General features: G+C 33.8%; 1 pseudogene; it reads left to right on the top strand.

Moving 5' to 3' along the window:
* LOC131939140 (26S proteasome non-ATPase regulatory subunit 13-like) overlaps positions 1-27241 on the top strand; it is a 39936-nt pseudogene that overhangs the window by 8101 nt on the left and 4594 nt on the right.

The raw sequence follows: 27241 nt of genomic DNA, 5'->3' as shown, positions 1-27241 counted from the left end.
GTTTACATTTAAATGATAGCCAAACGTCATGTGAAATCATCACATTTTACTGATAGCAAGACATTATGTGGAATCATCACAGTAGTTACATCATCACCATCAGGTCGGTCAACTTGTTGTTCATTTGTTTTGTATTAACTCAACATCTGATTGTGCCACAGATTATGTTACATCACATTACCATCTGGTCTTGACTTACTTATCTAATTATAAAGTATATTGCTGAAATACGAAAAATAATGAGCCTATATTTATTCTTCTACTATTTTGATAAAAGTGTTTTAATATTTAAATGTGTCTGTATAAACTTATAATGTTAAAGCTACAATACGATTATGTTATGGTTATTTATAGTTTGAGAGAGGTTTAGCCAATACGGCTATGTATAAATATATCACTGGAGTAATAACAATCACAGATACTGTAAATATGTGACGTTTGATTGATAACTATAGACTTTACCACAACAACTTTGGTTTAATTGTCTCATAATTTACTTATGTCAATATCATTATTCCCTTTTTCAGTTCAGCAAAAAAAAAAAAAAGTTTGCAGCTTAACCTGAGCTAATTTTCTTCTCAATGGACTTGATCGAATCCCGTGTTCGTTGTGTCGTAGGACATGTGTCCTAATACGACAAACTCCTTGTTCAGCGTTGCAATGTGTGTTTCAAAGTAAAACAAACAAAAAATTAAAACTTTTAACGTTATACATATCACATACTGTTTTATCTGGAAAAGTTTTATTCTGTATTGATTAAAGTTTCAAACAGTGTAGATAGTGTCTAGAACTAAATGTCTTTTTTTTTAAAACTTAAAATGCATAGTACTATTGCCACTTCTTATTACATAGAAAATGTAAAGGGAGACCAATCAATCAAACTAACAGAGCTATGTATTATAAAAACTTTAAAAACATATGCTTATGAAATAGGCATATACCTCATAAAATACATATGTAAAATTAACACGTTTTAGAAAATATTTAAAAAATTAAGCAAGAATGCTAAATTTTATATATAAACGCATTAGATTTTAAAATCAAAAACCGTGACTTGAATGTATATCGTTTTTAAAGTATTAAGATCCAACCAATTTAAATAATGTTGCGTCGTAAATGTCATCTAACTGTGACTAATTTTTAACTTTCATACAATAAAAAAAAAAAAAAAAAAAAAAAAAAACAATAAAATGTATTAAACTCTCATTGATCAGACAGAAACAATATAATAACAGTACAACGAACTGACCTGTCACGTGGGACGGTCAGCTGACCAAGAGTTGGTCAGTCTGATCTGAAAGGTAAACTATGATTTTAATTATAAAATAAAACAGTGAGATATTAAATATGTAAATGTCCATATAAGACAATGTTTGATACATTTAAATGGTCATATAATACGATGTAACCACATGTGCAATACATAAAAAGGATAAATAATAAAACTGTTAGTCAGTAGAGGGTGTAGGGGTCAGTTGTAGAGTTGGTTAGTGGAGAGTGTAGTGGTCAGTTGTAGAGTTGGTCAGTAGAGGGTGTAGCGGTCAGTTGTAGAGTTGGTCAGTAGAGGGTGTAGCGGTCAGTTGTAGAGTTGGTCAGTAGAGGGTGTAGCGGTCAGTTGTAGAGTTGGTTAGTGGAGGGTGTAGTGGTCAGTTGTAGAGTTGGTCAGTAGAGGGTGTAGTGGTCAGTTGTAGAGTTGGTCAGTAGAGGGTGTAGCGGTCAGTTGTAGAGTTGGTCAGTTGAGGGTGTAGCGGGCATACGTTTTAGTTCAGTCACAGGTAGTCAGTAGAGCGTGTAGGACAGTTGAATTGTAGGTAGTGTTAGAGTTGGTCAGTAGAGTATGTAGGACAGTTGAAATGTGGGTAGTGTTAGACCATGCAGGTTTGTTACTTTGAATGGATTAATTAGGTCCTCTAATTTGTTTTAGTTATAAAACTATAACTTTACCACATGATAGAGACATTGACGAGTCTGTTATTTATTCGAAGATTTATCGTCATTACAAATTTAGTATAAAATATTACTTTTGTTAAAATACGCAGAAACATTATATTTATTTACAAGTACTTCGACTTTTTTTTACGTTTTATTGTTCTTAAACATATTTTGTATAAATAAAAAAAAAAACTGTAATGGTTTTTAAAATTTTAGCCTATTTTTTATTGCCAAATTTTATTAAGTTAGAATTATTTGTCCATATCACTCTACCCAAATCCAGCCACATCAAAGTCTAGAAAAACTGGAATCTTTACTACGGATGATTATTGGAAAGGTCATGATTTAGAAATAACACAAAGTGATGCTGAGGATGAACAAAAAGAATCCTCTCACACTAATACAAAAATGGTGTAGTTCTGTCAGGCTGCGACAAATAGTGAGGGAGATTTGTTCAGGAAAATGGGAAAGTTGCATTGATCTCACAACTAAGGTACATTACTAAAGTAAGGACATAACGGTCACTGGGAAAACCATTTGCGAGAAAAAAAAGCAAGAAACGAATAGAGGATTTTTCAGAGTTGTAAAAAGTTAGAACAGTTCTTAATTTTTAAAAACACGTATTCAAAAAAGTAAAAGTTTCCTTATATATTTAATTGCTTTACAGTTTTAATAAAATATTGACTTTACTATGCAATTTATGCAATTTTTCATACATTAAAGTTACTTTTATTTTTATTAATCATTTGACCAAGAGTTGGTCAGTCTGATCTGAAAGGTAAACGATGCTTTTAATCATAAATTATAACAGTGAGATATCAAAATTGTAAATGTCCATATAAGGCAATGTATTTATATTTGATACATTTTAATGGTTATATAATACGATGTAATCATATTTGCAATATTTAAAAGGAAACATAATAAAATATAGCACTATCTATGCTATGTTATACGGCCTATATACCGTATAACCATACCTAATTACGCCGGGACTTTAAAATGTATACATTGGAGTGCTACGAATGATTGCAACATGTGTCCAGTAGGTATGTTCTACATGTCTCTAACGGGCCCAGCATATGTCTGGCAAGGGTCTAACATAGACGTTGTCAGGATCGTGTGATATACTGGAAGGTAAACCGTCTAGTAGAGGTTCATTTAGTAAATGTTGATGTTACATCTGTTACATCGTCACCATCAGGTCGGACAACTTGCTCGTAAATTGATTTTAAAAAAAAGTAATTCACTAATAATGCCAAATATTATCTTACACTTTCTTTTCATGAAATCCTGAACTATCTGTATAATCATAGTTTAAAGCTGCTGAAATCTGAAGAAAAGCCAATCTACATCTATTACCCAGTTTTTTAAAGAGCCACATTTTTGTTTCAATATTTGGTATTTGATTAGGTAAATAAATTAGATTTCTTATTATAAATAACTAGCTTTAACTGTGAGATAATATTTATTCATACAAAAACATACATATGTTTTGCCAGCGTAATAAAATTAGAAATCAAATAATATAACTATAGGACTCTCCCAATCCACTTTAGAAGCTGTTAACTTTTTTTTTTCTTTACGGATATCACCGGCTCAGGATGTGTCTCCCATTAGCCAGGCATCCATCGACACGACAAACTCAGACTAACTGTCTTGGGTATCGGCTCGATTACCGTGTATCGGTCACTTCTGTCTATTGATTCTCACCAGGCTTATCGTCCAACCCACGGAGCCCAGGGTAAGCTCGTACCCTACCGTCCAGTACCCAGCTCGACCGTAGGAAGCTAATAACTAAAAAAAAATTAAAATGAATTAATATAACTATTAGTATTTGTGAAAGCAGCTGGAGAGCACATTTTGACATCAAAAGAGCCGCATGCGGCTCGCGAGACGCAGGTTGCCGACCCCTGGCTTATACTACTGATATGAATTTATTATTGTTAAATAATTGTTTCCGGCTAGAAAAAGGACAATCAATTATCGATTAAGCTGAATAAATTGCTTGTCTTTAATAAAATGTATAGGCCTACATTATAGTCACTGTTTTCAACTTTTTATAGCATGAAAGATTTTTAATACATAGTAGCGTGACTACTAATTTTGTTTATATTTTCTAAAACCTTTAAAAAGCTTTGTCAGATACTTTATACTGTGACCGTTTTTTTTTTTAAATATATCATTCTAAAATTTACAAAAACCGACCGGCTAGTAATTTGCTTTGCGTTGTCTCCCTTGCAATTTTTTTCCATATAAAAATGGCAAAAGTCTTTGACAGAACTTTATTTAAATAAAAAAAAACACACACACATTTTGTTCCAGACAGAATCTTTACTGATTTAGAACTCTAAACAATACAGTATGAAATATTAATTGTAATGGTATAACTGTAAAATATGTGTATAACGTTTAAATTGCGTTATTAATTATTTTTATTTTTTTTTAAACTGTGAAACTCCGCAACACTTAAGAAGGAGTTTGTCGAAAATACGTTTTGGTAAAACGACCTTCCAGCAAACGGCGTTCGGGCAATCGAAATTCGTTAATGTTTTTATTTATTTTTTTTTTATTTTGAATTTTTCATAAGCCGATTGAGAAGAAAATTATCTCGGGTTAGGGGTGTCCATAAATGGCGTCACACTCTTAGGAGGAAAGGGGGGGGGGAGGTGTCCGTATGTTTGCCACGGTGTGTGATGAGGGAGAGGGGGTAATTTTGCATTATAAAAAGCAATGCTAGAAAACGAATTTTAGCTGTTCTTTCTCGTCAAAAACTGTTGTAATAAAAATTAATTAAAACACTTTATGTTGACAGATTTCGACAAGAAATGGGAAAATATAACTCTTTTAAGGAACATACAACGGAAGTTTTGAGGGGGGGGGGGGTTGTAGGCTGATGTATGACGTCATTTTATGGGGATATGTCTTTTTTGACTATGTGTGACTAAGGGGAGTGGCAGTGGGGAGGCAAAAATCGTAAAAAAAAAGCGTTAGGTCATTTATGGATGACCCCTAAAGAAGCAATTTTTTTTGCCTTGGAAAGATTAATAATTACAAAATGAGATCGAGAGAAAATTTAGAACGGAATAAGATATGAACAATGATAGGATTCAAAAATGTAGTGGTAAAATAGATAATTACTCCTCAAACGTTAGATATTTGCAGTATCACTAAAAGGTAAATACACCATAGATATATTTATGTATACTTGTAATGTCTAGGCCTCGTACAAACTATAAGTAACCATAACATAATCGTTTTGCTAACTCTATCATGTATTTATGTGTAAAAAGAGAAATTTAAAAACTATAACTGTTGTGTCAATAAAAAAAAAGTATGCATTCTATCATATCTCTAAATATCTTCATAACAATAATAAAACACACGACATAGAAACAAACCAAACAATATAATCACATGTTCTATTCAACATGTAACATTGGAAAACTATGACAAACATTTTCGCCACAAATTATGTGGGTCGGCCTAGAAAAACATTATGTGACTGTGGACTCGTGTATGTCCTTTAATTAAATACATTTTACAATAATGACTTCTAGATTGTTCTTTATTTTGCAAACATGTTGTTATAGCCAGGGGTACCAGTTTGGATAAGTTACCGCTGTCTATACAATCATATTTTTCGTGTTAATAAGCTCTATATTATTGCCAGAAACAGTATAGAGACAAGGTTTCTGTTTTACTGATTGGTATAATTAAATGCGTGTTAAGTACTGATTGATTAATTAATATCGAGCTTTATAATTATAAATAAAACATATGTTTTACATATATAATTCAATTTCACGTCAACTTATGATAATCTGGCATATGTCAGGTCACCTAATAATGTGTTATTGCAAGCAGTTGACATGGAACATTACTATAACGTCATATGCCAACTCCGTTTTTCAATATTAAATTTTAATACTGCAATAAAAATGAATGTTTCCAATACACTACCGTCTTATTCCAAAACATATCAAGGGTGATATCTTAAAATTTGACTTCAACTGCAATTGATGTCATTTACTTTTATTTTTAAATACTAAAAAAGGCCGACAGTTCCATACAATAAACTTATCAAGAGATTATTTCGATACACGGAAACAGGTTTGTCTTTATTCTTATATGTGTCTTTAAAAAAAAAGGTGACTAAATTAATCATAAAAACAGTGGCCATGAGTTATACATTTATCAAAGACAACAGATAAGGTCTGTTCAATTGACGATGAGACATGCGTCCTAGTATGTTAACGTCAAATTTTGTCACTGAAAGAAAGAAATATACGTGGACGGTAGAAATAATAGATTTTAGAAACATATCAATCATACCTAACGTAGCTGGTTATCTAGCAGAACAACAAAGAAAAGTACGGGTGATGTTTCCACTGAATGGGGACTCAAGAGTTATACAACAAAAAATTTGGCATCAATTCTAAGGCTTCTGCAGTTTGTAAGACACAATATCTTTTGAAAAGGAGATGAGAATCTACGGTTGTATGAAAATGCCCTGTCCGACTTTGAGCATAAAATCACCCCCCCCCCCCCTCCTCTATCTGGCGGAGCTTTGTGTTTATGTTGTCCAGCAATTCCCAAACAAGCCATTGAATTTCTTGAGAAAATGAAAGAGAAAGTTAAAGCCAGTGAAGAAGTCAAATGTTTTGTGTATGACTACAATGGGTAAAATATATCTCCGGAATAAAGAATTCCCTCCAGTGAAGGCCCTAATGGAAGAGTGAGAGAAGATTTTAAATGATATAGATGGAGTGACCACAGTACATTGAAGCTTCTATTAACTAACGAGCAACTTTCATAAACTAAAGGGCTACCATGCTCAGTACTATCAAGTGGCCTTAGGATCTTAGGCTGCAAAGGTCTGATACACATAGTCTTTACTTTGACTATTTTCTGTACCTTTGTCTACCCTTGGCGTTGAAATATCACTTTCTGTTTATATTAGGTTAGGTATTGTGGCTTATGATGTTCTTGAGTCCACCCGTATATAATGGGTACCTGACTTAAGCTAAAGAAACAAAGGTGGCTGAGCATAATGTTGATCACATTATCCCCTTGTTGGCCGAAGTTATAAAAACAGAGGGACTCTACTGCATTTATTACACGTGTCTTAGGCACAAATTGTACCATTGGATGCTGAATAATAATAAATCGATAGCTTAAGTAATACTATAAGAAAGTATTTAATCAACAATCGTTTAGCCATATATAACTCAGAACCTTACACGAAGACCAATAGATGTATGTAAGAGAGGGTGTATGTAGGAGATGTTTAATGTAGGAGAGGTTTAATGTAGGAGATGGGCTTATGTAGGAGAGGTTTAATGTAGTAGGTAGGCTTATGTAGAAGAGGTTTAATGTAGGAGATGGGCTTATGTAGGAGAGGTTTAATGTAGGAGATGGGCTTATGTAGAAGAGGTTTAATGTAGGAGAGGGGTTGTGTTGAGAACTTTATGTAGGGAATGGTTGATGATGGAGAGGGGTGTATGTAGAAGAAATGATTATGTAGGAGATGAGTTTATGTATGAGAAGGTTAACATAAGAGATGGTTTATATAGGAGAGGCGTTTATGTAGGAGGGAGTTTATGTAGGAGGGAGTTTATTTATGAGAGGAGTTTATGTAGGAGATGAGATTATGTACGAGATGAGTTATTATAGGAGATGGTTTATATAGGAGATGAGTTTATGTAAGAGAGGTTTTTATGTACTTTTCTCTGACAGAATAAAATATACACTTTATCGTAACATGGGGTACATTATTAAAGTTTGAACAGTAAAATATACGGGTGTGTGCTTATCTCTCTACTCAGATTTGAAAATGTATGTTGAATGTATTCAAGTTTGTCGTTTGTATATTTTTGTATGATACATCATCTAGTTAGAGAACATAGTCTATCCTAACTCTGTGGAATGTGCATGTTTGACAATGGAAGTTTGACTTAAAGGGGAAGTAGAGTTTCCTTTCAAACCTGACGGTCGATCGGGCAAGTGAAGTAGGGTTCACTTGTTTCTGTGACCACTAAAAGGGACGCAACTCTAAAAACACAAAACTGTTTTAAATATACGCGTTACTAATTGTGTAGAACACGCATTCGCTAAATAGAGCTATCAATTTCATTCATTGCATATCTTCTCATAAAATAAAAATAGTTCTTTTACATGGCAACTTTGAATGCATTCAAATAAAACTTCAAAAATGAATAATATAAATTAATTCAACCGAAATGTTAATTTGTATTGTACAAATGAGTATTATAAAGTCAATGTATTTATTGTTTATATCAACATTCAACTTGTAATAACGTGTTGTTTATTTGTTTATAACAACACAACTTGTGTTTGTTTCCTTTAAAATGTATTTTTAATTGGAAAAATATAAATTGTGAGTGACTGATACAATATATTTCAACAGCTTATAGTACAACATAATTTATATACTTACATCTGCTGTTAAAACATTACTTGCTCTTGTTACATACAACTATATTATCATCAACTACAACATTGTAAAATCTTCTTTCAGATTTCTATAACTCGGACGACACGTTATGTGCATATATCACTTTAGTCTGTCAGAATTTAGCGTTTTTTAACGACATTTATGATTGACTGATAGTAGTAATGGGCTAGAAGTAGATTGGATTTTTTAAAGATTTTATCAGCAACTGTAACGGTTATGTAAATTAGTATTTGTCATATTATTTCAATGCTTACCTAATTAAAAAAAACAATCAGCAAGCTGGCCGACTTGGTGGTGACGATGTAACATATGTAACAACAACATTTACTAAATGAACCTCTACTAGACGGTTTACCTTCCAGTATATCACACGATCCTGACAAAGTCTATGTTAGACCCTTGCCAGACATATGCTGGGCAAGTTATGTGGAACATACCTACTCGAAACATTTTGCAATATTTCGTAACACTCCAATGTATATTTTAAAGTCCCGGCGCAATTAGGTATGGTTTTACTGTATAAATGCCGTATAACATATCATAGCTAGTGCTATATTTTGTTACGTATCCTTTTTCTATATTTCAAATATGGTTACATCTTATTATATGACATTTAAATGTATCAAATATAGTTACATTTTCTTATATGGACATTAACATATTTCATATCTCACTGTTTTATTTTATAATTAAAAGCATCGTTTACCTTTAAGATCAGACTGACCAGCTGTTGGTCAGCTGACCGTCCCACGTGACAGGTCAGTTCGTTGTACTGTTATTATATTGTTTCTGCTTGATCAATAAGATTTTACTAAATTATTTATAAACGAGTGCGAAATGGAATCAAGGCATTGGTTGAATGGGTTGGATCCTTATTTTAAAAAAGACGATATGCATTTAAGTCACAGTTTTTTTCATTATATAACCTACTACTTTTTTATATAAAAGTTTAGCGTTTTTGCTTAATTGTTTAATATTTTCTAAAACATGTTAATTTAACATATTTTTTTATTAGTAATATGCCTATTTCTAAGGAATATGTTATTAAAGTTTTTTTATAATAGATAGCTCTATTAGTTTGCTTGATTGGTCTCCCTTTACCTTTCCTATGTAATAAGAAATGGCTATCGTAATATGTATTTTAAGTTTTAAGAAAAGGCATTTAGTTTTAGACTAGACAGTATCTAAACTGTTTGAGAACTCTCACCAATACAGAATAAAACTTTTAATGTCCAGATAAAACAGTATGTGATATGTATAATGTTAAAAGTGTTAAATTTTTGTTTGTTTTTGTTTTACTGTGAAATATATAACAACGCTGAAGAAGGAGTTTGTCGTATTCGGGCACATGTCTTACGAAAACGGGATTCGATCAAGTCCATTGAGAAGAGAATAAGCTCAGGTTAAGCTGCAACCTTTTTTTTTGCTGAACTCAAAAAGGGAACAACGATCGTGACAGAATAAATTAAGAGTCAATTAAACCAAAGTTGTTGTAGTAAAGTCTATAGTTATACATCAAACGTCACATATTTACAGTATCTGTGATTGTTATTATGCCAGTGATATATTTATACATAGCCGTATTGGCTAGACCTCGTTCAAACTATAAATAACCACCATAAACGTATTGATAACTTTAACATATACGTTTATATGTGAGAGACACATAATCTGTCACTAGACTACCATAATCTAACAGACCAAAGTGAGAGAGACACATAATCTGCCGCTAGACTACCATACTATAATAGACCAAATTGGGAGACACATAAACTGTCACTAGACTACAATACTATAATAGACCAAAGTGGGAGACACATAATCTGCCACTAGACTACAATACTCTAACAGGCCAAAGACGACACACAGTGGCGTAGCTAGGATTTTTGGGCCCAATGCAACAATTATCAGCCTCTTTGTCAGCGGATTCATCTGAGCTAAGGTTGTTGTTTATAAAAATCTGAACACAGAAATTTTACCAACGTTTGTTTTGTGTGTTCAGAACTCCGTGTTTCAAACATAACTATGACGTGTGTGGAATACATGTTGTCTATATTTGATTTGGGCAATTGTTTATTTAAACATTATACAAATAATTATAATTATTTTAAAGAATGTATTAATTACTAATTTACTTTTCTATGGACAGAGGGAATGGGCCAAAAAGTTACAAAAATAGAGCATGGCTTATACATGTATTGTGTGGCTATGGGTTAAGTGGTATTGACTAAAAACTCTTGCTGAAATACATTTTGAAATAGCATATTTTAAAAAAAAAGTAACATAGGTGTATGTAGAGTAAAATGATACACCTTAAATGGTCGTCTATAGTGTGAATCATATCAATCTTTTGCAGCTGCAAAATCACCTAAAACACAGTTAGGATGTAAACGCCGTAATTACATCGTTTAATCATTTAGTTGTTTAATAATGTAAAATGTATATCTATTAAAACAATTGTTTTTGTCACTTCCCATTTTGTTATTTGAATTAGGTTAAGGGAAGTAGCTTAAAAGGTATTCCCTTAGTTAAAACAAAAATAAATAACAATACTAATGGGCACATATAACTAAATACGCAACTGTTTCTACATAAAGTTTGAATCAGACATTAAGTTTTTTTAGAAAAAATATCGTGAATATTTTTGTAGGGCATTTAAATAATTAAAATATTTCTCTGTTACAAAATGCTGAACAGTAATGTATTGGTTAGAGTTCTAAATCAGCAAATATAGGCCTACTGCCTGAAAAAAAATGTAGTTGTACACAATTAATATACACTTTTGCCGTTTCTTATTTTGAAAAAAAAAAAATACCAAGTGAAACAACGCAGAGAAAAATACAGAGCTATCAGTTTTAATAAATTAAAATACACTACAATTAAAAATAAAAGTTTTAGTTTTGAAAAAAAAAAAACGTACCTAACACAATTTCAGTTTCAGACAAAATTAAAAGAAATAATTTTTATAGCTAATAAACATTACAAATTGCTTATAATGTACATTTAGAAAACAGTAACATTAATGTATACACTTTTCTAGGACAAGGGATGAATTCGTCTGAATGGACGTTCGTATATGTTACGGGTCAGTTTGAGGTCAGGTTAGAATAGGGTAGAATAGTCTCGAACTTAGCGGGGAGTGCGTGTGTGAGTTGAGTTCACCCTAATGTGTAGTAACCCCGGTGTGTTTATGTATTGTAATCCCAAGGTCGAATGCGGGTATAAAAGGGCGAGTGAGTGATTGTGGGGGGGGGGGTCAGGCAGCGGTTAGTTGGTAGCGGTTAGGACGAGGGCTGTTCAGTTATGTGTAAAGAATTGAGACCGAATAAAAGTATTGAGGTAAACACGAATCGTCTCTTGAGTTGAAACTAACCCGGAACGTAACAGTGCACTTATGTCATTCTCCGGATATAAATACTTGCAACCGATTCTCAGACAATAAGCCCCAATGGACAAAAACAAATACAACATGATAACATTAAAACGTAATGACTGGTCCCGTGGAACAGTCAGCTGACCATTGGTCAAGGTTAGCGCATTTGTGTCGGTTAGTCTATTTAACGTGTAGGACCAGTGGCGTAGCGAGGTCGGGTGTCACCCGGTGCGGCACTTAATGGTGTCACCCCCCCCCCCCAGAGGCATAGAGACCCTTCCCAGAGACAAACTTTCTAATTTTCGATTAGCACCCCCCTCTCAAGTTTTCGATTTGCACCCCCCCTCAAACTTTCGATTTGCACCCCCCCCCCCCCTCAAACTTTCGATTTGCACCCCCCCCTCGAGTTTTTCTCTATATGTTTTGCTATTTTTGCCTTGGTGTCACCCCCCCCCCCCCCTAAATGGTGTCACCTGGTGCGTTCCGCCCCCCCCCCCCCGCCCTTCCCTACGCCCCAGTGTAGGACACATCATGATGTCAGAAAACTGTTGGAGATTACAGTTAGGTATCATTTGATGTGTGCCTATATTTTATAAAAATAAATATTATTTGATTTTGTCATTGTGTTGGTGTGTTTGTAAACTAGAGCAATATTACAGGCCTTCACAATGCTAAGTAAACCGTATAAGCCACTGCATATATTTGTTTTTATCATGTTGGCTACTAACAATTGTAAATAGGTTATTTTATTTCCACACAAAATACAATACAGTATCTATAAACTGTGACATGCTATATTTAAATGCGTGCATTTTTTTTTATTTGGTTACAATGCAGTTACAGTAATTTGATGTTTATTAAAAATAAAATGGTATTACTATCGATTCAGTTGATATAATATATTGAAACCGTGCACAACAATCATCTAGTAGATTAACACACATATATCGTGGTTCTTAACATTTGTAAAGGTACCGACCCCCACTAATGTCATGTACGCAATCATCGAAACCTTCTTAATTTTAATATCGTACCGACTAAGAACAATCCTAATGTGAAACATATGAGATTGGTGTGTGTCTAGACAGCAGCCGAGCCCTTTAGACGGACTCATAAAACCCATGGGTTTCGATCGACCCTAGTTTAAGAACCACTGAGATAGAATAATTGCTGTGGACATCTTTTAGTAAGCGGAGCATGATTTGGTTCCAAAAAATCTAATAGACCAATCCAAAAAAATAATAATCCTAATTAAATAATTCAATAACAAGTATGGTTAACCTTGTAGCGCCATTAATTGCAGCAGGACCAACATTTATATTCTCAATGTATAGACATCAAGCTGACCATCTGGATTTTGCCAATGTCTGGAAATCAAGCTGACCATCTGGATGGTACCAATGTTACAGAGCTAACATCAAAATGTATACACCCTTACGTCACAACTGTTTGGTGTCGACATTTTGCTTCAGCTGAACAGTATTTTAATTGCCGTGTAGAAAAGTAATGCTACTCTAAACCGACATGCATTTTGTTTTGTTTTGACTAAGGGAATTCCTTTCCAGTTACTTCCCTTAATATGGTGCTTATAACAATATGGGAAGTGATAACAACACTTGCTTTAATTGATTTACATTTTACATTATTAACAACTAAATGATTCAACGATGAAACAACGGCGTTTACATCCTGTGTTTTAGGTGATTTTACAGCTGCAAAAGATTGAAATGATTCACACTATAGACGACGATTTAAGGCGTATCATTTTACTCTGCCCATGTTACTTTTTAAACATCCTGTTAAAATTGTTAAAAAGTATTTTCTTTAAAAATGTGTAACATTTTATAAACGCTTACATTTGCTTGCGTTGTATAGATAAAACGTGCTGACCACACACTACATAGTTATGTTAGGGTCACGGAGTTCTGATCATACAAAACAAACCCAGGTAAAATTAATGTGTTCAAATGTTCATATACTACAACCTCAGCTCAGATGATGCTAGTGTTGATAAAGGATAACTGCTGTGGTACCTTTGACGACACTTTTCAATAGTTATTTAAAAAAAAATACTAATAAACTAAAGGTTTTGTCAAGGAAGTTGGGACAACAGTCTATGGTCGACTTTGTTCAGGCTAAAAATAAAAAAAAATAGAAATCATAAGTTCATGAAGAAACGGTAACAGTGATCGTACGTTAAATTGTAATTTTAGAATAGCTGACACACTTGGGTTGTCATTTTGTTTTATTATATATGTAGCTTTTTATTTCAAGCTTAACATTTCTATGTGCGTTGTGTACGATGTACACATAGAAGTAGTTCACAAATTGTTTCACATTGTTTAAATATAAGGAATAAAAGAGGGGCAACCGAACATTAACACTCATAGAGATCTTATTTTTTTAAATGGTCGCACATTATTTACTAACAAAATGCAAACTATCGGGTAACAATCTTGTTCATTATTTTGTTTAAACCTACATGCTATTTTAGTTGTATACGTTTCAGTTAGAGAAAAAAATATATTGTTAACTTGTTTAAAAACGGTGATGTTGCTTTATATATATTTTAAAAACCATCAAAACATTTGGTTAAATGTATTACCGTTCTCGATATCACATGTTGTCATTATGTTTTCTTGCAACAAAATTAAAAGGTACTTTAAAAGCAGAACGTTTAGTGAACGTAGTATCAGATGATGGTGTTTGTGGAATTTTCACATTTAAATGATAGTCAAACATCATGTGAAATCATCAAATTTTACTGATAGCAAGACATTATGTGGAATCATCACAGTAGTTAGATAGTCAAACATCATGTGGAATCATCACAGTAGTTAATCGTCACCATCAGGTTGGTCAACTTGCTGTTAATTTGTTTTGTATTAACTCAGCATCTGATTGTGTCACAGATTATGTTACATCACATTACCATCTGGTCTTGACTTACTTATCCAATTATAAAGTCTATTGCTGAAATACGAAACATAGTTAGCCTATAAATATTCTTTTATTATTTTGATAAAAGTGTTTTAATATTTAAATGTGTCTGTATAAACTTATAATTTTAAAGTTAACAATACGATTATGTTATGGTTATTTATAGTTTAAGAGAGGTCTAGCCAATACGGCTATGTATAAATATATCACTGGCGTAATACCATTCACAGATACTGTAAATATCTGACGTTTGATGTATAACTATAGACTTTACCACAACAACTTTGGTTTAATTGTCTCATAATTTACTTCTGTCACTATCATTGTTCCCTTTTTCAGTTCAGCTTAACCTGAGCTAATTTTCTTCTCAATGAACTTGATCGAATCCCGTGTTCGTTGTGTCGTAGGACATATGCCCGAATACGACAAACTCATTCTTTAGCGTTGCAATGTGTGTTTCAAAGTAAAACAAACAAAAAATTAAAACTTTTAACGTTATACATATCACATACTGTTTTATCTGGAAATTAAAAGTTTTATTCTGTATTGATTAAAGTTTCAAACAGTTTAGATAGTGTCTAGAACTACATGTCTTTTTTTTTAAAACTTAAAATGCATATTACTATTGCCATTTCTTATTACATAGAAAAGGTAAAGGGAGACCAATCAATCAAACTAACAGAGCTATATATTATAAAAACTTTAAAAACATATGCTTAAGAAATAGGCATATTGCTCATAAAATATATAGGTAAAATTAACACGTTTTAGAAGATATTTTAAAAATTAAGCAAGAATGCTAAACTTTATATATAAACGCATTAGATTTTACAACTAAAAACCGTGACTTGAATGTATATCGTTTTTAAAGAATTAAGATCCAACCAGTTCATTTAATGTTTCGTCGTAAGTGTCATCTAATAGTGACTAATTTAACTTTCATACAATAAAATGTATTAAACTCTCATTGATCAGGCAGAAACAATATAATAACAGTACAACGAACTGACCTGTCAGGTGGGATGGTCAGCTGTGGTCAGTCTGATCTGAAAGGTAAACTATGCTTTTAATTATAAAATAAAACAGCGAGATATCAAATATGTAAATGTTTATATAAGACAATGTAACTATATTTGATACATTTAAATGGGGTCTACGACACATTCCCGAAAGACACTTGCCCGAATGCCGTTTGCCCGAAGGCCGATTTCCCGAATGGACACTTGCCCGAATGCGACAAATGCCCGAATGGACACTTGCCCGAATGCGACAAATGCCCGAATGGACACTTGCCCGAAAGGGACAAATGCCCGCACGCCACTTGCCCGAAGGCCGTTTGCCCGAAAAATGTTAACATTATATATTACCAAATAATCATTTGTAATCAATTTAAATTTGAAATTTTAGTAAACAATACATATCTAAACAAAAAGAAAAGAATAAAATAATGTTATATATTACCACGCAGACATTCTTAATTCATTTTTATTTGCTATATAAAAAGTGTAAAAATATATTTTCTTTCCAATCTATGAAACAACACGAAACAATAATACCATTTTCGTATATCTCAGGATTTTAAAATGAATTTTGCTTTCTTTATTAAGTAATCGCTTCAACACAATGTCTAAACAAGGTGCATTAAATGGAGTTCAAACATATCTGACTACCTTTAGTTTTTAAATTCGCCGCCTAGACCACGCCTAGTTCTGTTGTGAAATGATCACCACACAAGCTAAGCATAACAAGACAAATAAAACAAACGCGCCTCGGTTCAATGTTGCGAGACGCCGCGCCGCCCACACCGTGTCATAAGCGCTGTATAACCACCGCAACACGTCGGCTAAACAACGTGTTCAAAACATTCATCAAAAGAATGTAACGATACCGCCGCCAACATCACCTTATATGTATTAAAGGAAAAGTTGTTTTACAGCGATTTCTCAGTTTTAAAAAAATTAAAGCTAAATTAAAAAAAAAAACTTTGTTTTTATGCTTAGAATTGTGTTTATTATCAAAATTTCAAACTTGAATTGATTGAGAATGTCTACTTGGTAATATTATTTATTTTCCAATATTAACATTTTTCGGGCAAACGGCAAGTGGCATTCGGGCATTTGTCGCATTCGGGCAAGTGTCCATTCGGGCATTTGTCGCATTCGGGCAAGTGTCCATTCGTGCATGTGTCGCATTCGGGCAAGTGTCCATTCGGGCATTTGTCGCATTCGGGCAAGTGTCCATTCGGGAAATCGGCCTTCGGGCAAACGGCATTCGGGCAAGTGTCTTTCGGGAAAACGTCCGGCTCCCATTTAAATGGTCATTCAATACGATGTAACCACATTTGCAATATATTAAAAGGATAAATAATAAAACATAGCACTATATATGATATGTTATACGGCATATACAGTATAACCATACCTAATTACGCCGGGACTTTAAAATGTATACATTGGAGTGCTACAAATTATTGCAACATGTGCCCAGTATGTATTTCTCGCATGTCTCTAACGGGCCCAACATATGTGTGGCAAGGGTCTTCTTCTTCTTCGTTTTTAATTATTAGTGTTGTAGGGATCGATATGTATCTGCCAGTCGGTTTGAACTCGAGACTTTGTTCGCATTTATCAACCATGAGTTTTCTGCCGACTCGACCACGCCTCCAACGTGTCAACTGGTTATGCGCAATTGAGGCCATTGACTCCGATTTCAGCCTGCTTTTTTTTTTTGGATTTGCTTCCATAGCCTGTGTCCAACCAAGATCAAACTACAAGACAGCAGTTGTTTAATTTTGGAGTTGTCTCTCCTAGAAGAGTGGCTGTCCCAAGCTAACGAGCCTCATCTACCCGAGGGTTCGAACTCGAGACTTTTCGGTTTAGCAACCATGAGCTTTACCGACTCGACCACGCCGACCCCAGATGACCACTGAAGCGTGTGGTACTGTTAGCAGTTGGAGATCGATGGCGTAGTGGTCAGTTGTAGAGTTGGTCAGTTGAGGGTGTAGTGGTCAGTTGTAGAGTTGGTCAGTAGAGGGTGTAGCGGTCAGTTGTAGAGTTGGTCAGTTGAAGGTGTAGCGGTCAGTTGTAGAGTTGGTCAGTAGAGGGTGTAGGGGTCAATTGTAGAGTTGGTCAGTAGAGGGTGTAGCGGGCACACGTTTTAGTTCAGTCACAGGTAGTCAGTAGAGCGTGTAGAACAGTTGAATTGTAGATAGTGTTAGAGTTGGTCAGTAGAGTATGTAGGACAGTTAAAATGTGGGTAGTGTTAGAGTTGGTCAGTATAGTATGTAGGACAGTTAAAATGTAGATAGTGTTAGAGTTGGTCAGTAGAGCATGTAGGACAGTTGAAATGTAGATAGTGTTAGAGTTGGTCAGTAGAGTTGGTCAGTAGAGCATGTAGCGGTCAGTTGTAGAGTTGGTCAGTAGAGCATGTAGGACAGTTGAAATGTAGATAGTGTTAGAGTTGGTCAGTAGAGTATGTAGGACAGTTGAAATGTGGGTAGTGTTAGACAATGCAGGTTTGTTACTTTGAATGGATTAATTAGGTCCTCTAATTTCTTTTAGTTATAAAACTATCACTTTATCTACATGATCAAGACATTGAAGAGTCGGTTATTTATTCGAAGATTTATCGTCATTACAAATTTAGTATAAAATATTACTTTTGTTAAAATACGAAGAAACATTATATTTATTTAAAAGTACTTCGACTTTTTTTTTACTTTTTATTGGTTTTAAACATACTTTGTACACTTAAAAAACTGTAGCAATTTTTTTTTTATATTTTAGCCTATTTTTTTTATTGCCAAATTTTATTAAGTAAGAATTATTTGTCCATATCACCCAAATCCAGTCACATCAAAGTCCAGAAAAACTGGAAACTTTACTAGGGATGATTATTGGAAAGATCATGATTTAGAAATAACACCAAGTGATGCTGAGGATGAACAAAAAGAATCCTCTCACACTAATACAAAAATGTTGTAGATCTGTCAGCCTGCGACAAATAGTGAGGGAGATTTGTTAAGGAAAATGGGAAAGTTGTATTGATCTCACAACTAAGGTACCATACTTAAGTAAGGACATAACGGTCACTGGGAAAACCATTTGCGAAGAAAAAGCAACAACCGGATCGAAATTTTGGAAAAAGTAGTTACAACTGAACAGTTCTTAATTTTAAAAAACACGTATACAAAAAAGTAAACGTTTTCTTTTATATTTAATCGCATTATAGTTTTAATAAAATATTAATTTTACTATTCATTGTATGCAAATTTGCATACACTAAACTTACTTTTATTTTTCTTAATCATATAAACTATTGGTTGTGTAATATTATAACGTTTCCTTGTATTAAAGTAGATGATTTGCTGTTTACTTAGTTTTGTCTCCCTTACATTTTCTATAAACAAGAAATGGTAAAAAATCTGTAAATATTTTATTTTAATAACATAATATTTATTTCGACATCTAAACTGATTGAAACATTTAATACATAAGATACGTATTGAAATATTTGACATGAAGGTAATAATGTAGGCTATGTGATGAAGTAAATTTAGACATTTAGACACAATTAAGTAAAACACAGGAGAGAGGTAGAATAGTTTAGAATATTATCTATTTTAAGCAGTCTCAGTGGGTAGAAGTAAGTACCAATTACATAGCCGACCAATCAAAAGAGAGTCACGGTCAGTTGGTCAGAGATAGCGTCAGTTGGCAGTCAAGCGTGTAGAAAGTTAGTCGAGTGTTAAATGCAGTTGAGCAGAGATAAGTCAATTTAGTTACAGTTGTGGTGTTTCAGTTGATAGAAGTGTGAATATATTGTCAAGAAATAATGGAATATGTTTTATTGAATGAGAAGTGTAGTATACTAGATATCGATATAATTAAGACTGGTATTTGAAATTGTGTAAAAATAAAAACGTTATATTTCACAATGAAGAAACTGTCATGCCTCACATGAGAAAATCAGTCCCCATACACATATACACACAGTATAAATAAATATTCTCGCAGCACAACATATGGTAGAGTTGTGGAATTTTCAGCTTGTACATAATTGTGTGAATTTAGCGGATTAGCACAAAGTGGGATAAAAATGGCGAACAGATAAGAAACTTCCTTAATCGCTTTAAACGTATGGGATTAGACTCGTGCTGGATTTGTTTTGTACCAGATGTGTTTCTGTCTTATGTGTTTCCTGTGTTGCTCATGTATGTTCATTCTTATAGTCCAGTGCAGTTATTTGATCTATTTTTAGTAACACATCACAAGCACTAATATGAGTATATATGTTCAAAAATAGATGTTTACTATAGTTTGTAAATGCTATGTAACTGGGATAAATAATATAGATTTACATGTAGTAAGTCATATTTTAGCTTTTCTCAAATGTAAGTATGCCAATAAATAGCAGCAAAACATGATTTATTTTGACCGGCGAATGCACGTTTATTCCATTTACCGACATAAGCACTTTCTTTGCTTACACTGACCGTGAGATCGTTTTTACAGATTGGGCGAACCACGTGACATAATTATCCAATCAGACGCTGAGATAGATTTAAGTGCCTGTCCTAGCCCTCTTGTATTACTTCCCTAAAACTATGTTTGGCGTGTGTCTCTTCTGTAATAGATTTTTTTTAAAGTGGGACATAACCATCAAATATGAATTAATATTATAACAATAAATCAATATTTACATAATGTTAACCTGAATAATAATGTCATTAAATTAATATACAAGTGGGTTTACATCTATACAACCATTTTTTTTTTAAATTAACTAAAAATAGCTCATGCCAGCTTTGAGGTTAGCCTTTGCTACAGAACTATACATTTAATTATGTGAACATTCATCAAAGTTACCTACACGCTCTGGGACATCATCGTCATCATATGCTGTTGTTTGCTTGTTTCTGTCAGCAGCAATTACTAGCTTAAATTATTTTTAACAACATATTTGCTGTGTATTTTTCTTTATACTTCTGTGCATGAAAGGTAACGGTTTTTAAAAGAAAATACTTGTCAATTATTTTTATGACTTCGACCCCTTAATTCCTGGACTTTTTCCCAGAACTTTTTTAAAGCGTTTTAGCGTTTAAAAAAATACATATACTAGACTGGGCATATGTGAGATGGAAGCGAAATATGCAAGAAAATTATCAATTACATTTAGTATTTTTGTCAGTTACATGTAGGATTGTATCAGTTACATGTAGGATTGTATCAGATGCATGTAGTACTGCATCAGTTAAATGTAGGATTGTATCAATTACATGTAGTATTTTTGTCAGTTACATGTAGGATTGTATCAGATGCATGTTGTATTTTATCAGTTACATGTAGTATTGTATCAGTTAAATGTAGGATTGTATCAATTACATGTAGTATTTTTGTCAGTTACATGTAGGATTGTATCAGATGCATGTTGTATTTTATCAGTTAAATGTAGGATTGTATCTGTTCTTGTTAGATTGTACACGTGGAATCTAGAGAGCCTAAATAACTCGTTCTAAAGTCGGATATTTGAGCCCTAGATGTACACAGCATGTCTTTGTTAATGCAGGAAACACCTGCTGTGTCACGTCACTAGCCCAGTAAAACTGTTATTTTACTTTTTTACCATGCATTAAATGTTTTATACTGTATCGCTTAGAGTTCTCAATCAGCATAGATACTGTCTTGAACAAATTAAATTGTAGTTTAAATAAAATAAATAGGCATATTTATAAATAACTATTGCCATTTAGTACTTCGAATTAAAATATAAGGGAGACGATTCATAAAAAAATATAATAAGAAATTCGTTTTGATAGATATTTAATTATTTTTTTTAATTGCCCATTTTATTAAAGAATAATAAAAGGAAATTAAAAAAAAAACTTACGTAAAATTAAACATTTAAGATCAAATGTTAAATTTCATTCATAAATGCTTAAATTATAAACATTGAAAACAGTGTCTTATGTAAATAAGATTGTATTAGACAATTGATGATTCCGATATAGTAATAATGCCCAGAGAACACACTTCCATGCGAACTTTTCTTAACGGTAATACGTATATGATCAGACATTAACCTATATTGGTCAAGCTGAAACAATATAATAACAGTCAGTGGCGTAGGCAGGGGGGGGGGGGGGTTAAAGGGGCTAATACCCCCCCCCCCATGGACCCCAAAAATGACTACCATTTCTAAGCTAAGCTACAGCTATTGACTTGTGTCGATATTTTTTAGAGCTTAAACATTAAACACTTAAGCCTGGCAGCCTCTAGAACAGGGGTCTCCAAACTACGGCCCGCGGGCCGGATGCGGCCCGCAAGGTCCTCTTATCCGGCCCGCGGAGATCTTTTTGTCCACGGAAAAAACGTTTGTTGGTGAAAAAATCAAAGACATGCCTGGAATAAACTGGCCCCCGAACTGAAATTTGATAGTTAATGCGGCCCTCGGACTGAAAAGTTTGGAGACCCCTGCTCTAGAACAACAATGTATATCATTGTGGTGAGAATTGCCTGTATAATTTAGTTACGATTTTTATTATCGTGCTAAAGTAATGTATAATAATCTGGAACGCAGTAGGCCAAGGGAAAGTTGGCCAAGGTTAGATCAGTTAAGGAGTGTCGAATGGGATGGGTGGGCTAGGTGGGTAGGCCTTTGTTGTCTAATATGATTGTAGTGCAACCGGAAAGCGTCTAGAAATTAAAAACAAACAAAGGAATTGATTGTTATTCGCATTGAGTTTCTATAATGTGTATGTTTTTACTACTTCAAACCATTTGAAATTCATTTCACTGATGGCGAATGAAATAAGGTAATTGAAAACTACTTAATGTTTAAAAAGATAAGAAAACTGAAAATGATAAAGATGGCAGAGGGTGGAGTAGGCAGGGGTGGAGGGGGAGGGGGGGGGGGAGGAGGATAGGACCTACAGAATGACAATCCTTTACGTTAAGTTACAGCTATTGACGACGATGGACTTGTGTCGCTATCATTCAGTGCTTAAACAACAAACATTCAGGGTAGCAATAGGCGAAGGGAAAGCTGAACAAGGTTATCAGTTGAGGGGTGTAAAAGGGGGTGAGGGTGGGATGAATATTGGTACGTGTCAATTATAAAATACTACCGGATACGCATCTGGAAGGAAAGCGTGGGCTTAACCCAAAACTTCGTGTTGGTAGATAGAAAAACTGCGTATTTGGTTATTAATTATAAATGTAGAACCAGGAACCTACACTACAGTAGTCAATTTAGACAGTTAGAAAAGAAGACCAATAATAAGTTATTTTCTTATTCATATAGTCGTGTTTTAATGTGTATCTTTTAACTACTTCAAGCAATTTAAATTCATCGATTGTATTACTTTTTTAAGTTTCCAAATATCGAACCTAATCATGACTCGCTTATTATTAGATGTCCACTGCAATTAGTATTTAAGCTCAGTGGTTCTTAAACTGGGGTTAGGGTTAGTGTTAAACTAATAAATCAATAAAATAATTAAATCTAGCATGTCGCCGGGGGGGGGGGGGGGCACTGCTAATAGTATATGATTTCAACATGCATTTCATTTCGTTCGGTGGAGGGGGGGGGTAGACTTGTGGAGTGGTAAGTTCAAGAGAAAATAAAAAAAGAGTTGGAGATCCAGAAAAGCACAAGAAAACTCTCCTTCCCTCTCCGAGGCTCCCGGTCAAAACCCGCCTGGACATAAACCCCCCCGACATAAACCCCCTGGACATAAACCTCCTGGGCATAAACCCCCCGACATAAACCCCCCGACATAAACCCCCTTTAAGAATATCAACTAAACCTTGAAATGACAATTATTTATAATAATGCATTATTATTTTTCCTTTCAATATTTTTTTTAACAGGGGTCGGCAACCTTTTGAGACGGAAGAGCCAAAAGTTACAATATACAAAATGCCCTAGCTTTTAAAGAGCCACTAACATTTTTATTTGAATTTTTTGTTTTTGTTTAAGATTAGGTAAATACATTTGATTTTATTATTTGATATAGCTTTTATTATAAAATAATATTTATTCAAATAAAAACACACAACTTTCTCGCACTAAACCTATAACATTTTTTTTTACTAGTTCTGCTTTGGCAATGTAATTAGAAATCACATAATCTAACTATAATTATTGAACTACTTAAAGTAGTTACATTAATGGAAGCATTGACCTTCCATGACTTTTGAAAGTGTGGTTAAATCTGGCTCATAACTTTTTAGGCCGTTGGCTCCAATTTCAGCCTGATTTTCTTTTTGGATTTCCTTCCAGAGCTGTTGTCCAACCAAGAATAAACTGCAAGGCAGCAGTTGTTTGATTTTGGAGTTGTCTCTCCTAGAAGAGTTGCTTTCCATAGCAATCGAGCATTATCTGCCTTGGGGTTCGAACTCGATCCTTTTCGGTTTAGCAAACAACCACGAGCTTTACTTACTCCTGGTCAACATGTCGTCCTACATTCCTATTTTTTATGAGTTTTGAAAATAAAATAATTTGATCAGTATTTGTTCATCGAACTGGAGAGCCGCATCTTGACATCAAAAGAGCGGCTCTACAGTCTCATGCACAAATATTAATAATTATCTAATTTCGTTTTAAACATTCATAAAAAAATATTATTCCGTAAAAAAGCAACTTAAAAAAACATAAACAGGATAAAAACACTCATCAGAGAACAGAGGGATTAGATGAGGCAGATAGTATACGGACAGCGGACAGCCGCTTGGCAGCAAGTCCATGCTTGCCATAGTCCAAGTGCCGATTGTTTAAATATTGTCGAAGGGGGAATGTTATTTTATTCCAAATGCATTCATATACCTGTCCGTATGCATTGATTTGACCGGAGTGACGTATTTTAGTTATTATTTTCCTACGGTTGAGCCTTTTACTGGACTATTGGTACAGGTAGGGTGGAAGATAAGCCATGTGAGAACCGACGGACAGAAGCGACCGATGCACTCTAATCAAACCGATATACAAACCAGTTAATTCGAAGTAGGCCGTGTTGAGACACCTTCTAGGCCAGTGGTGTCCGTAAGAAAAGAAAAAGTTATTGGCTTCTAAAGTGTATTGGGATAGGTATATAGTTATAATATATGCTTACTAATATTATCATAGTAGAGCTAGCTAAAACACTTTTGTTCGAAACATATGTATGTTTTTATATAAATCAATATGACTTCATATTTGTCGCTATTTATTTCAAATCATAAATCAAATGTATTTACTTAATTCTTTATATTAAACGATTTAAAAACTGGCAATTTTGTAAATTGTAGCTTTTGGCTCTTCCGTCGCAAAAGGTTGCCGATCCCTGCCCTAAGGGTGTTATTGGCTGAGAATTAGAATTATAGCTTATATGAATGTATAATTGTTAATTTTTTTTCTCTTTTATTATGTATTATTGTTACAATAATTGTTTTCGGAATAAGAATGCTGGACTGAACGTTGATTACGATGAATAAATTGCATGTCTTAGAAAAATGTATACAATAAAGTATCTGTTTTCAAATGTTATAACCTGAAAAATTTTTAATGCATTTTAGCGTGACTACTATTTTTTAAATATTTTCTAAAACCTTTACGTAGCTTTGTCTTATAATTTGTTCTATGACTATTTTTTTTTAAATATATATTTTAAAAATTTATTAAAACCGACAGCTCAGTAGTTTGCTTTGCGTTGTCTCCCTTGTAATGTTTCCCATATACACAATTGCAAAGGTTTTGCAGATAGTTATTTAAGTTTAAAAACAAAAAAAAAAACACATTTTGTTCCAGACAGTATTTTTACTGATTTAGAACTCTAACCAATACATTATGAAATATTACTTGTAATGGTATAACTGTAAAACATGTCTACATAAGGTTTAAATTGCGTTATTAATTATTTTCATTTTTTTAAACTGTGAAACACCGCAGGGGCGGAACTACAGTGCCGCCAAACCCCGCAATGCGGGGGGGGGGGGATCATTTAGGGCCCACATCCGACCATTATAATTTTGTTCTTGTTAATTTATTTTTAATTTCTTGCATTTTTTACTTGGTGGTTGTTTCGTAAAAAGATTACCGTAGCTGCGGTTGCATTATTTTCATTCTATAGACACCTGCCCATGCTCTTGCATATTCTTTTTCCCTTTGTTTTTAATCGACTGTGAAAGCCAAGTCCTCTTTCTTCTACAATCAAACGTATCAAGCTTACATGTTTTATATTCTTTTGATCGACTAGAGGTTAAGAGGCCTTATAGCTTAGATAAAATAAAACTAAATTTCACAAAACACACTTCCACACATGACACGATTTGTTTTTTCTCTATATACGGAATATTAAAAAAGAGTCAATTTTAGTTTGACACCATTAATCCGATCGCCATCAAACTTTGGTGAGTTCATTAGAACACTCTGGGAAACGGTTCTGTAAAAAAATATGTTTAATTTCGCAAGGGCGGCGCCACGGGAGGGTGCGATTTTGACTGTATACAGTATATAAAAATAAAAGTTGATTTTGTTTGACACCATTCATCCGATAGCCATCAAACTTCAGGGGCTTGATTAGAACACTCCAGGGAAGGTTTCTGTAAAAAAATAATCTTTATTTTTGTTAATTTTGCAAGGGCGGCGCCACGGAATGGTGGGATTTTTCTCTTTATACGGTATATAAAAATAAAAGACGATTGCAGTTCGACACATTTTATCCCGGTGACATAAAACTTTAGGGAGTTGATGAATACTCCCTAGAAGTTTTCTGGGGTGGGAGAGAGGAAAATGGGTGGGTGGGTGGTGGGGAAGGGGGGATTTAATTTTGCATAGGCGGCCCCCCAGCAAGATGCGCACTGGCGCCCTGGTCTTTCCTGTGAGCACTATGGTGAATACGTTTGGTCTAAACAGTGTGATAGACAATTGATATGATGGGGCGTTACAAACGCTTACAATTGAATCAGGCGTGTCCTTGGCGCCCTGGTAGGGTGCGATTAGGCTGCAAATAAAAATGTCTGTTTCTACCCCCAAAGGCTCACATGGGCCACTGAGGGCCATGTAATACTTTTATTTTAATAATTAAAAAAAATTAACCAAGGTTAAATTATTAACTGTTATGTTTCTTTTTGTCCGTAAAAGAAATTCAAATGGTTTAGTCACTTTGAGAATGATGCAATTAGCATCTATTTTTAGACAATCCAATCAGAAATTGACATCGAGCATCTAATAATAGACCTGATAATAGATCTAAAATAGGTTAATACTATCTTAGAAACATTACATATACATTAATCATATTTTAAAGACAATAGGGCACTTCGGTGTAATGAATGAACGGCTCTCAAAGAAATATATATCTAATGTTATTTTGCCTAATACTGTGTTCACTATGTAGATTCCTATACGAGTTACTAATAGCTACAGTTTTGTTTTCTCTGGCCAAACTTATTCTATGGTGCCGTTCTAAAATTGTTGTTTCAGTATGATGTCAGTTGTTATTTTTGAAATGTTACCTATATTTTATTTTTGCTTTAAAT

The sequence above is a fragment of the Physella acuta genome, unplaced genomic scaffold, assembly GCF_028476545.2.
Source record: "Physella acuta isolate Inbredline_101_S28 unplaced genomic scaffold, ASM2847654v3 ptg000265l, whole genome shotgun sequence".
NCBI lineage: Eukaryota > Metazoa > Mollusca > Gastropoda > Physidae > Physella > Physella acuta.
The sequence above is the reverse complement of the archived record's forward strand: the minus strand, read 5'-3'. Positions and strand labels throughout refer to the sequence as shown.